The sequence below is a fragment of the Cibotium barometz genome, chromosome 14 (genome assembly GCF_041138505.1).
Source record: "Cibotium barometz isolate CiBa-2024 chromosome 14, ASM4113850v1, whole genome shotgun sequence".
NCBI classification, from domain to species: Eukaryota; Viridiplantae; Streptophyta; class Polypodiopsida; order Cyatheales; family Cibotiaceae; genus Cibotium; species Cibotium barometz.
Genome location: NC_141059.1, coordinates 44,372,848 through 44,386,061, shown reverse-complemented (window position 1 = coordinate 44,386,061; position 13,214 = coordinate 44,372,848).

Sequence of the window (13,214 nt, the reverse complement as noted above, 5' to 3'; positions counted from 1 at the left end):
GGTTTACTAGGGACATTCATCAATAGAGGGGATGCAATGCTAGATTGTTCTGTGAGTACTACTGGGACCCTTGCTAGAGCATGTAGGATATTTGATTGGCATTACATCAGCATGGAGAGTTTGAGGTGTGCTTTAGTTCGTGTGTCTGCGTCCACTTTTGTATGTTCTCGAAGGTTTCGGTCAGCAGTATTTTAAGGGTGATGTCCATGATGAGTACGCTTGACTGGAGCAACAGGGACATTGTCTCCACACGTTCCTCACCCATATCCTCTACCCATCCTAGTACCCATGAGCCCAACAAGGTCAAGTGCCTCATCATGGCCACCTAGTGTTCCAAAGGAACCCCATATTGAGCTGTCATGCCATAAATGTCCCCATATCTAGCTATTATGCCACAGATGTCCCGTTTGGGTTATCTTACGATGCCCTCATCATGGGCACCGCATTTTGAATTTACGAGGCCGCTATTTCCACGTGCACCTGCACCATCTAGAAGAGCGCCCTACATGTAGCCACCTACCTTCTTCCATCAGCAAGCCCGCAGCACGTTTTTTTATGTATTTCATGGCTTGATAATGAAAGAAATATATTGTTTTAGACATTATTGTGATGCACTTTTATACGTACAAATTATATCAAGTTTGAGTGAGACCTTAAAATAGTTATTTTTAATGCTTAAAATAGTTATTTTTTAGATCTTATAAATAGAAGTGAGATTGCCATGTTGCTTAAAATAGTTATTTTTATTTTTGAGATGTTATAAATAGAGGTGAGATTGCCATGTTGCACTACTCTTCTTCTTCTAGGGACAGATCCCACCCCACCCTTCCCTTATATATTATTTTAGACATTATTGTGATGCGTTTCTGTACGTACAAATTATATCAAGTTTGAGTGAGACCTTACAATAGTTAGTTTTAATGCTTAAAATAGTTATTTTTATTTTTGATACCTTATAAATAGAAGTGAGATTGCCATGCACTACCTTATAAATAGAAGTGAGATTGCCATGCACTACCCTCCTTCTAGGGACACATCCCACCCCACCCTTCCCTTATATCTTCATATGAGGTGAAAGCAACAACAACCATTGGGATGTGGAGAGCTTTTGGCATCATTGAAGAGGCAATAGTAGAGGCTCCTCTTTGAGGAGAAGTTGCCAAATTCATTGTTGCAAATTTAGGGTAGACAGTGAAGGCGAGTTTGATAGTTGAGGTCCAAAATACTTTCATGTATTGTTGCTTGTGCTCAACATCTTGTAGGTGTTTGTCATAATATGATGTAGTCTTGTAATTTTGCTTACTGTAGACTTGTAGTTTTTCTTACGCATTAATGTAAGTTTTATCTGTCTATGGTGTCTTTGTAAAAAATTAGCCCATGGTGTCTCATGCTCAACAAATCTAGGTGGTGGTCATAATATGCAGAAGTCTTGGAACACATTGGAATATATTGGAAGTTTCACCTTTGTATGATGTCTTTTTAAAAAAACATGCTATGAAATCGGAGTACATTGAGAGAATAGAGGAAGAGAGAGAGCAAAATTTTATAGAGAGAAAGAGAAAGAGAGATAGAAAGAGTAGAGAGAGAAATCGCTCACCTCCTTAAAAGCAAAAAGTGGTCGCCCAAAAATGCTCGCTAAAAAAATATGTTGAGATATCGAGCTCTAGTGAGGCGGTGGACACTGATGACCCGCCTGGGGGATAGGCCCCGCACTTACACCACTGGCATGGTTGGTGAGATCTTGGGTGATATGCGGCCAGTGGGATGACAGGCTGTGTGACAGCCACTCTAGAGACTGGCATAGTTATAGCGCCAGCTCATTTAGTCGGGTTCACACTATAGAGAACCCGTGTATGTATTGGTTGAGTACCTTTCATATTATTGTGTACTCTTATCTTGTATATGGTGTGTTGAGTGTTGTGTAGAGAAGAAGAAGATTTTCAGCCTCTCACCTTGTGTGTTCTCTATTAGGGTTTTGTGAGTGTGTGTGTGTGCTTGCAAGAGCTCAAGCTCTCTTCCCCCCTGCATCTTTTCATGGTATCAGAGCCTGGTTCGTGCTAAGGGCTGAGCTGCAAGCAAGAGAACCACAGGAAGCGGTACGAGGGTAAGAGCTGCAACTACTCTTCCCTATTGTGTTGGTGACTACACCCTTGTCGGGAGCTCTACGGGAGGCACCGGCAAACGATCTCTGATTGAGGAGCTTTCTTCGCGGGAGTGAAGCTACAGGGCAACTATACAGTCCTTCGGACTGAAATTTTCAGGCCGAAAACGCGTTTCGAGCGCGTCTGGACCTCCGTTTTTCAGAAAGCAGGCAATTTCGAGCATTGCGGGTAAGTCATCGATTCTCTGGAGAACTCTGTTTTACGAACTGCAGGAAGACAGATTGACTGTGCAGACACTGTGGGTGCTGCAAAGAGGTCTACAGTTGCCATTGGGTGTATGTATGCACATTGAAGTCACTGATTGTGACATTTGAGTACTCCAGTACCGCTGTGCAGAAATTACTGCAGGTTGTGCAGAAAAAAACCAGAGTGCAGGTTCTGGTAAAATTGTGTGTTTGGCAAGATGTCTAATGATGGCATAACACAGATTGTGGCTGAGAAGCTGGATAAGAATAACTTCCATGCTTGGAGGTTCAGGTTAACGAATTTCCTGATGGGAAAAGGCTATTGGGACTACATAGAAGGAGAGCATGAAGAGGCACCGGAGATACCGGATATAAATCCGACTGCTGCAGATGTGAAAGAGTTCAAAGACTGGAACCAAGGAGCCAGGAAAGTAATGTATTGGCTATCCATTAGTATACAGGACACCATGATTGGGCACATTCAGGATGCCAAGTCCCCCAAGGAGGCGTGGGACACCTTGGTAAAGCTGTATGAAACAAATACCAAGGCACGTAAGATACAGTTGAAGAATGAACTTCATACTGTGGAGAAAAAGAGCATGTCTGTGAATGACTATGCGTTGAAGATAAAGGGCATTGTGGAATCCCTTGCATCTATTGGTGTGTCAGTAGATGATGATGACAAGGTGGAAGTCTGTCTACGTGGTCTCGGGCCACAATACAAGGCGTTTAAGACGTCTATTCAGACTCGGGAAAACATTCCCAACTTTACAGATTTGGTGTCTATGCTGATTATTGAAGAGAAGAGCTTGGGTGAAGACCAACAGTCTTCACAAAGCAAAAACAGTTCAGAGCAACAGGCCTTCTACACGAGTTCAGGAAGAGGACGAGGTAGAGGAGGCCGTGGACGCGGTCAAGGAGGTGGCCGAACAGGTAATCAGAATTATGGTCAGCAGCAGCAGCAGCAGCAACAACAGTCCCAAAATCAACAACAACAACACGCAGGTGGAAGAGGCAAATTCAGAGGCAGGGGGAGCCAAAGAGGCCGTGGAAATTGGCAAAGGCAATACAATGATGCACGTGAATGCTACTATTGTGGTAAGCCAGGACATGTGCAGTCAGAATGTTATAAGAAGCAGGCTGACATGCAAAATGGGAAAGTGCAGCAAAACAACTATGCATCCTCAAGCAGAAATAATGAGGATAATGAAAGGTTGTTTGTTATGCAGCATGTTGTGAATGCCATGTCTGAAAATGTTGATGCAGCACAAAAAGATAATGTATGGTATGTGGATTCAGGCGCTTCGAACCACATGACGAGTCATGGAGAGTGGTTCAAGGAGATGAAAAACCCGGAAAGACCAGGTTTTGTGGAAACAGGGGATGACACTGCTCATCCAATTGCCCACGTTGGAGATGTGCCATTATCTATGCAGGATGGCAAAGTGAAGTACCTTGCAGATGTACTTCATGTACCGAACATAACAAAGAATCTGGTTTCAGTTGGCCAGATGATTGAGCAGGGTTTGCAGGTTCGGTTTAACCCTGATGGGTGTTATGTTGAAGATTTCAAAGACAAGTGCAGGTTGGTTGCAAAAGGCAACAGAGTGGGCAGAATGTTTACGTTGGATGTAGACATGCCTGAAATGAGTGCTGCAATGTTTGCAAATGGTTCAGGAGTTGTTGCAGACACAGACATATGGCATAAAAGAATTGGACATGTGAATGTTCAGAGATTGAAGTCTATGCAGACAAAAGGAATTGTGACAGGGCTACCAAAATTTAAAGTGGAAGGTATGCAGAAAATATGTGAAGCATGCCAATTTGGGAAGCAAACAAAGCATGTGTTTCCACGTAACAGATATGTGAGCAGAAATGCACTAGATGTTGTGCATTCAGATGTATGGGGTCCTACGAAGACTGTGTCTATGGGAGGCTGCAGGTACTATGTCACTTTCATTGATGACCACACAAGGAAAGTGTGGGTATATTTTATGAAAGAGAAGAGTGAGGTGTTCACTCACTTTCAGAATTTCAGATTTTTGGTTGAAAAGCAAACAGGGAAATATGTTAAGTGCCTAAGGTCAGATGGAGGGGGAGAATACTTCTCCAATGAGTTCTCTGAATTTTTGAAAAAGAATGGTATTCGGAGACAGTTCACATGCAGATACACTCCGCAGCAAAATGGAGTTGCTGAGCGGAAAAACAGGCACATTGCTGAGATTGCGCGAGCATTGATGGAAGAGAAGAATATGCCGCATTGCTATTGGGCTGAGGCTGTTTCTACAGCAGTATACATCATGAACAGGACTCCAACTGCAGCCATACATGATGTAACTCCAGAGGAGAGGTTTACTGGCAGAAAACCAGATTTGTCTCATCTGAAAGTTTTTGGATGCATTGCATATGTGCATGTGCCAGATGAGCTGAGACCTAAGCTGGATCCGAAAGCTGAAAAATGTGTGTTTATTGGATATTCCCTTGAGCAAAAGGGATACAGGTGTTATAACCCTGCTACACGTGAGTTGAGGGTAAGCAGGGATGTTGTCTTTGATGAGATGAGCAGCTGGTATGCTGCTGAAAAAGAAGCTATTGGGGCTGATGTGAGTGGAAGTGTGGTTGCACAGAATGCAGGTCAGCAATCACAGTCTTTGAGTGGACCAGGAGAGTCCTCATCTAGTGGGTCTATTGATAGACCATGGAGTGGCAGGTTGCGTCATAATACCAGTCCTGCAAATGTGATTAGTACATCACGTAAAGGAAAAGAGAAAGTGGTTGAGCCCCTTGGTATGCCTGACATTTCTGCAGGACATTCTCATGTTGATGGAGAGTCTAGTGGCTCAGATATGAGCCTTGATGAGGAGCTTGGGATCCCAGCTATGAGAACACCTGGTGTAAAGAAGGCTATGGAAGCCATGAATGAAAAGCTGCGAAGATCAGGGAGAGTGAAGAACCCTGTGCAGAGATTTACATATGATGGTTATGTGGCACATCACTATGCATATATGGCAAAGGTTGTGCAGGTTGTTGAGCCCACATGCATTGATGAGGCTATTGGAAATGTGTGTTGGGAGAAAGCTATGGATGAGGAGATGGATGCACTATATGGAAATGAAACCTGGGATTTAGTGCAATTGCCAGAAGGCAAGAAAGCCATTGGATGCAAGTGGGTGTACAAAGTTAAACATAACAGTGATGGGAGCATAAACAGGTACAAGGCTAGATTGGTAGCCAAAGGATATGCGCAGACATATGGGATTGATTATGAGGAAACTTTCAGCCCAGTTGCCAAGATGGCAACGGTGAGAGTTGTGATAGCAGTGGCTGCGTCAAAGAAATGGTCTTTACATCAGATGGATGTAAAGAATGCATTCTTGCATGGGGATTTGCAAGAAGAGGTGTATATGTTGCAGCCACCTGGTTATGAGGATGTGGGTCACCCCGAGCATGTTTGCAGGTTGAAGAAAGCCTTGTATGGCTTAAAGCAAGCACCAAGAGCATGGTCTGACAAGATTTCTGAATATCTTGTCACTATTGGCTTTCATGTAGCCAATGCAGATTTCTCATTGTATGTGAGACATGGTGATAGAGGGGTTGTGCTTGTTGTCATCTATGTAGATGACTTGATCATTACGGGGGACCATGATGCAGAGATCTTTGATGTAAAGATCTTGCTTAGACAGAAGTTCGAGATGAAGGATCTGGGGGAGCTCAGATATTTCTTGGGCATTGAGGTGATTAGGTCACCACATGGTATAGGATTACTGCAGAGACAGTATGGCTTGGACATGTTGTCCAAGTATGGTATGACAGGCTGTAAGCCTATTTCTGTGCCATTGGATCAGAATGGCAAGTTGAGTGCAGATTCAGGAGAGATCTTGGAGGATCCTACTATGTACAGGAGCATAGTAGGAAGTTTGATCTACATGACGATCACCAGACCAGATTTGAGCTATGCTGTTGGGTTGGTGAGTCAGTTTATGCAGGTTCCACGGAAACCGCATTTGGATGCTGTGAGACGCATACTGAGGTATGTGAGGTCTACTTTGCATTGTGGACTATTCTATGAGACTGGGACAGAGATATGTGTACATGGGTACACAGATGCTGATTGGGCTGGTAGTATCTCAGACAGAAGATCTACCAGTGGATTCATGTTTTCTTTGGGGAGTGCTGCTGTGACTTGGAGCAGCAAGAAGCAGCCTACGGTTGCTCTATCGAGTACAGAGGCCGAGTACAGAGGAGCTGCTATGGCAGCATGTGAGGTAGCTTGGTTGAGAAAGCTACTTGCAGATTTGGGTCTATCAGTGGATAGACAAGTTGTCATTTTCTGTGACAACATTAGTAGTATACAGTTGGCCAGGAACCCAGTCTTTCATGCTCGTACGAAGCACATAGAGGTCCACTACCACTTCGTCAGAGAGAAGGTCTTGGCAGGAGACCTTGACCTTGTTTATGTCAGCACAGAGGATCAGGTAGCTGACATCTTCACCAAAGCATTGGGTACAGAGAAGCTCCGCAGATTCAGGGCTTCGCTTGGTGTACATGAGATGGATTTGAGCTCGAGGGGGAGTGTTGAGATATCGAGCTCTAGTGAGGCGGTGGACACTGATGACCCGCCTGGGGGATAGGCCCCGCACTTACACCACTGGCATGGTTGGTGAGATCTTGGGTGATATGCGGCCAGTGGGATGACAGGCTGTGTGACAGCCACTCTAGAGACTGGCATAGTTATAGCGCCAGCTCATTTAGTCGGGTTCACACTATAGAGAACCCGTGTATGTATTGGTTGAGTACCTTTCATATTATTGTGTACTCTTATCTTGTATATGGTGTGTTGAGTGTTGTGTAGAGAAGAAGAAGATTTTCAGCCTCTCACCTTGTGTGTTCTCTATTAGGGTTTTGTGAGTGTGTGTGTGTGCTTGCAAGAGCTCAAGCTCTCTTCCCCCCTGCATCTTTTCAAAATACACCCCATGTGTGTGTGTGTGTGTGTGTGTGTGTGCCATTTTGAAGATTGGTTAGGAATTATATTAAAATACATTTTTTTAAAAGATCAAGCATTACATGTGGCATTTTTTATGTGTGTGTGTATGTATGTATGTGTGCATATATATGTATGTGTACATATATATATATGTGTACATATGTATATTTATGTACATATACATATATATACACACAACACACATACATACACATGGCAATGGATCTGGAGGAGCACAACAACATAGAGCTCTTTGAAAGAAGAGAGGGTTGCATCCACTATAGCACTTTCATAAGTTTCCCATAACATGTTGAGTTTTGTTCTTGCTTTCTCTTGTGAATGTGTTCCTTGGAAAGACCTAAACAAGCCATAGTAAATTCTTCCTAAAACATTCCTATGTAAGATATCTATCCATTTTGGATTCTTCATCTCAATTAAAAGAGCTTTGTATCAAGAAATTGATCGGATATCTTTTTGGGTTCTTCCTCTCACAAAAGTCACTAATCTTAAACACCAAAATGTGTGTGTCCATGCTTGTTGATGACTTTTAAATCAAAATTCTTGTAAAAGAAACATCCACCTCAATAGTCCACCCTAAATAACCACCTTATTAATGATGTTCAATAAGGCTTGGTGATTAACATAAAATATAAAGAAGGTGCCAATATTTTTGCACACTATACACCATTATGCGCTTCTCGATCATTGGGGCGGTGTACACTTTGTCACTCTAGAAAATCCAAACTTTGGGTTGTGCAAGTATGGCCGTGATGGGCAGTCTTGAAGTATTTGATATGTAAATGGAAAACTACATCACATATGGGTTACCTTAAGATAGGAGCATTAATGGCTAATTTCTTCAAGATATGAAATGCTTCTTCCTCACCCAGTCCCCATTGAAATTTGACTTCGTGTTTTTGTAAGCTCATATAGAGTAATGGCTATTTTAGAAAAATCCTTAATGAATCTCCTATAGACACTCCTATAGACACTCCTATAAAACTGTGCACATCAAATATGAGTGTTGTAGCAAAAGGGCGCACGCCCCATAGTTGCTAAAGTGTCGCTTCTCAAACACCCTTAAAATTGATTAAACATATGCGAGTTGCGAATCAAAATTCGTAGCACATGAGGTACTTATAAATCATGTGTACCCTTGTGATGCATCAAAATGCATCCTCTTCCTTGTTATCCTTCTCTCCCTCTCCCTCTCTCCTCCTTGCTACCTGTGCGCTTTCGCCGCACAGGTCATAGCTGGGGACTTGCCGAACACCGTATGCGAGCCACGAATGGCTACAAGCATACAACCAAGAAAGCAAGCTCAAACAGAATGCAAGGGTGTGTCACTCATCGCTCTAACCGCCGCCGTGAAGGATTCCCGTGTCGCAGCAGCAGTGAAGGAGGAGCCGCTGTCGCCACTCTACCGCCTCGCCCCGCCGCCGTGCCGCTACACAGTGTGCTCGCTCTCTCTCTCTCTCTAACACGCAGGAGAAGGAAACCAAGGAGATAAGGCAAGAGCACTCTAGTATTCAACACATGAGAATCGGAGTTTTAGGGTTACATTTGGCTCTTATAGGTGACTTGGCCGTTCACACATGGGCGTCCATACATGGCCGGCCGATCCTAACCCTTACCCTGTTGATATTCAAGGTGTGCCTCTCATCCGATCACCCAATTCCTTTATCCTTAACATATGGTGCCGACAAGCCCGGCCCATGACTCAGAATATTTAAATTAATGACGTAAAACATAGTATGTCCCAATGTCCGTCATAGGTTAACATGCCCCCTTCCTGATGTAGATTCCGTCCTCGGAAACTATGGTATGGTAAGCTCGATAGGGTTGTTGTGGTAGACTGTCTGCAAAACAGGGAAGTAGAGTGAAAGAATTCAAAAGATATAAAGTGTATAAATTCAAGGATGTTAGGCCACAATGGATGTTGCTATGAGACTTAGTTTAAGGGGTCATATGAATGAGCTAGTGTAGCAAATTAACAAGAGTTTAAAATTATTGAAAGTAAATCAAGATTTAGCAAGGTGTCAAAGGTTAATCAAGGTTTATAACTAGCCTAAGTCAAGGAAAATACCCAAGCTTAATAAATAAACAGATGACCACACTGTGTCTACTCTAAGAACATGTTAGTACCGCGAGCCTAAGGACACAAGAAACATCAGAGTTATAGGAGCCTTTTGCCTTTTTTATTTTTTTATGCACGTGACAATTTTTACACACAATGGCGACCTTCCTAAGGCAAAACTAACATTGATCCTGGTACCATGTTTAACACAAGGCATTATCCCCAGGAATCTATTAGTTCACCTTAGGCAAGGCTACCCCCTACCAACCAAGGCATCGGTCTGGAGTAGAATACTCCTCGCCTACCAAGTATCAATAAGGCGACCCCAACATTAAAGCACATCATAGACTTGTATTGCCATTTATTGTAGGCTTTTTTTTTTAAATTTATTTCTTTCGATCTTTGCTCCTGAACTATAATTTGTCTTGCATCCTTTCGACAAAGGGGTAAAAGCTACGTCCTAGAGGTCAACACACACATGGCCAGGTGTCAAACATTAAGATGGTTTGACCCTAAACCTAAGACAATCGTATTCCAAGGTTAACTAAAGACTGCATGCATTCTCAAGAATATATCCAATAAGGTTAAACTCATTAATGATTCACACTAGCATGTTAGGCAACTTCAAAATCTAAGTAGTACATTGACAATTTCCATGTGGTCATGCATTATAGTTCATGCAATTAATTGTGTTAGATCCCTGTTCCCACCGAGCAACAGATTCGGGATACTAGCAGCGGAAGTAGCACTTCTCGCGCGGGACAGGGGTCCCACATTCGGGGCCTCACCCACGGATATCCGGATAAGAGACTAATCCGTCGATTGTTCCAAAACCGAACCCGAAAAACTTCCTTCACCGGAAAGCACGGGCGATTCCACCAGGATAACTTTTTACTCTAACGTAGTCAAGATCATTTCTGATCGAGTTGATCCAATTACATCTATAAGATACTTGGTCAGATCAAGGGAGAAACTTGCACTTGGATCATTGGGATCAACGCTTTTTTCCCCATTCAAGAGGCACAGCCGTTAATTCCTATCCATAGAACAGTTACTGTCCGGGATTTATTTTATCTATCGTAAAAACAAAAGTTTGAGTCTCGATTTACGGATCCATCAGTCCAGCCTAACCCCATCCAGTCCCATGGGTTAGCCAACAGCCCAACCACTGTAGTGATGGGATCCAATTAAAAATTTGATTAGGTTTTGTCCCGGGTACCAAGGAAAAGAGTTCCAAGGCCCCCTAGCCGGATGTTCATGCAAAATAAAACTAGTCACACCACTCACACACCCAATATGAAATTACCTTTTCACAGATTCAACCAGTTTAAAACAATCCTTTAATAAAACCATAGTATCACTGATCACCATCTTCCAATTTATCCAGTTGATTCTTAATTTTTCCATCATTCCTTCATCAGAGTATCTATGGCATCATTGGCAACTAGGACGCTCACCACCTGTCCACTCAGGGGCCGTTTCTTAGTTCCTAGCCCTTAATACTCGGCAATATAATCACTTATCAAGATGGACTCTCGTTGAAGATCAGCAAGATCAACCAACGGATCCATATAAGGAGCCATGGACTCATCCATTGAAGACCAGCAAGGTCAATCAACCAGATCCATGCTCGATTTCAGAAAACAACTCCAACTCTGTTCCAATATCTTCCTCGACGCACGCGTGGGTATCCTAGGCGCGACCCAGAGCCCGAGCACCGTATGGTCAGCACCCTCTAGGATCCTTCGCAGGTAACCTAGCGCTTCACGCATAGGCCGCTTCCTTGGCCCCTCATCCACCGTACCGGAAGCTCCCCATTTTAATCGCACCGAGGCTGGTCAAGACCTCGGCCGACCTTACTACGCGAGACGTCCTTCATTGACTCTCCGTCAGCAGTTGCAACATTATCAGTTAGGTCTCACGACCTTACAATGCTCCCCCAGCAATATTGACATAAAACAGTCATTTACAAACAGCATTTACAAACAGTTTACAATACAGTTTCTATTTTTACTTTCATTTTTCCACATTATCCCTCATCAATCCACATTACTTATTCCATATTCCATTTATATGTATACTCATCCCATCACATCATTTTCCATCTCAACACTTCATATTCCTTCACATCACATATCGTATATTCACCTCCATACATATATCCACATCCACATCCACATCCACATTCACATCCACACATCCACATCTACATCCATACATCTAATTTCACATCCACATCTACTTGCACATTCATGCATCCACATCCATACATCCACATCTACATGCACATTCACATCCATACATCCACATCTACATGCGTACATTCTCATCTACATGCATACATCCACATCTCTATGCATACATCCACATCCACATCCACATTCACATTCTCCTCATACATCTACATCTACATGCATACATTCACCTCCACATTCACATCCACATCTACATCTACATGCATACATCTACATCTCCATTCACATCCACATCTATACATCTACATCTACATGCATCCATCCACATCTCTATTTACATCCTCATCTATACATCTACTTCTACATGCATACATCCATATCTCCATGCATACATCCACCTCCATATTCACACTCACATCCATACATCTACATCTACATGCAACATCCACATCTCCATGCATAATAAAATTCTTTTAATTAATCTAGGATGATAGTTCCTAGAATATGGTAGGAAGTCCTCTTTTTATGCTTTGAATGAATTTATTTTATGCGTAATTTCTATAAAAATTTTGCCATAGCTCCGCTACTATGACTGATAAATCTCAAATTTTTTTTTTCTAAGGGATAAAGCTCATTATTAAAGAAATAATTAGAATGGTCTCTAATTGGATCATCAATCCATAATGGTCTCTAATTGGATCATTAAGAAAACAATTAGAATGGTCTCTAATTGGGTCATCAATCCATAATGGATTGAATCATCAATGTGCATAAACTAAAAGCATAGCAAAAAGCCATTAATTTGGCCTCAAGCATAGCTTAATCTTGGATTAAGGAAAGGCTTTATGAAAAGCTTCATTTGGATTGAGAATGGGTCATGAGTATGACCATTTCTTGAGTGAGACAGAGAAATTACATAAAAAACCATTAGAATTTAAACATAAATGGAAATTAACTTCAATAGCAATTAAAAAACCATACCAATTAAGCTTCTCAAGCTTGAGAGGGGTTGAGAAGAGAGAATCATTGAGTAATTATAGAAAAGATCAAAAATTCAATATACTTACCTTATAATTTGCTTGATTCTTTATTCACGGTAGAGGCCCCCAACCAATCAATTGGTTTAGTATGTTGATGGAGCCACCAATGGGGATTGAAGAAAGAGAGAAGTATCAAAAACTAGTGAATTATTAAAGAATTCACAGTTCTTGGCTTAGGTAGAGTAGAGTAACAAAGCATAAGACTCTATCTAATTTGGCTTAGGTGGAGTTGAGTAACAAAGCATAAGACTCTATCTAATTTGGCTTAGGTGGAGTAGAGTAACAAAGCATAAGACTCTATCTAATTTGGCTTAGGTGGAGTAGAGTAACAAAGCATAAGACTCTATGTCTTTTTCAACAACAAGGGGAGGCTTCTATTTATAGGAAAATTTGAGCTCCTAACCAAACAAACCGATTCTAGAATTTTCCAAGTCAGTTTGGTCACATTTTGACCATTTTTAGGTCAGTTGAGCTAACTTTTTGGAACTAGACTTGAATGAGGAGAGAGGAGAGATGAAATATCTTAATTTTTAAGAGTTTAAAACTCATTCAAGCATGTGAAATATGCACC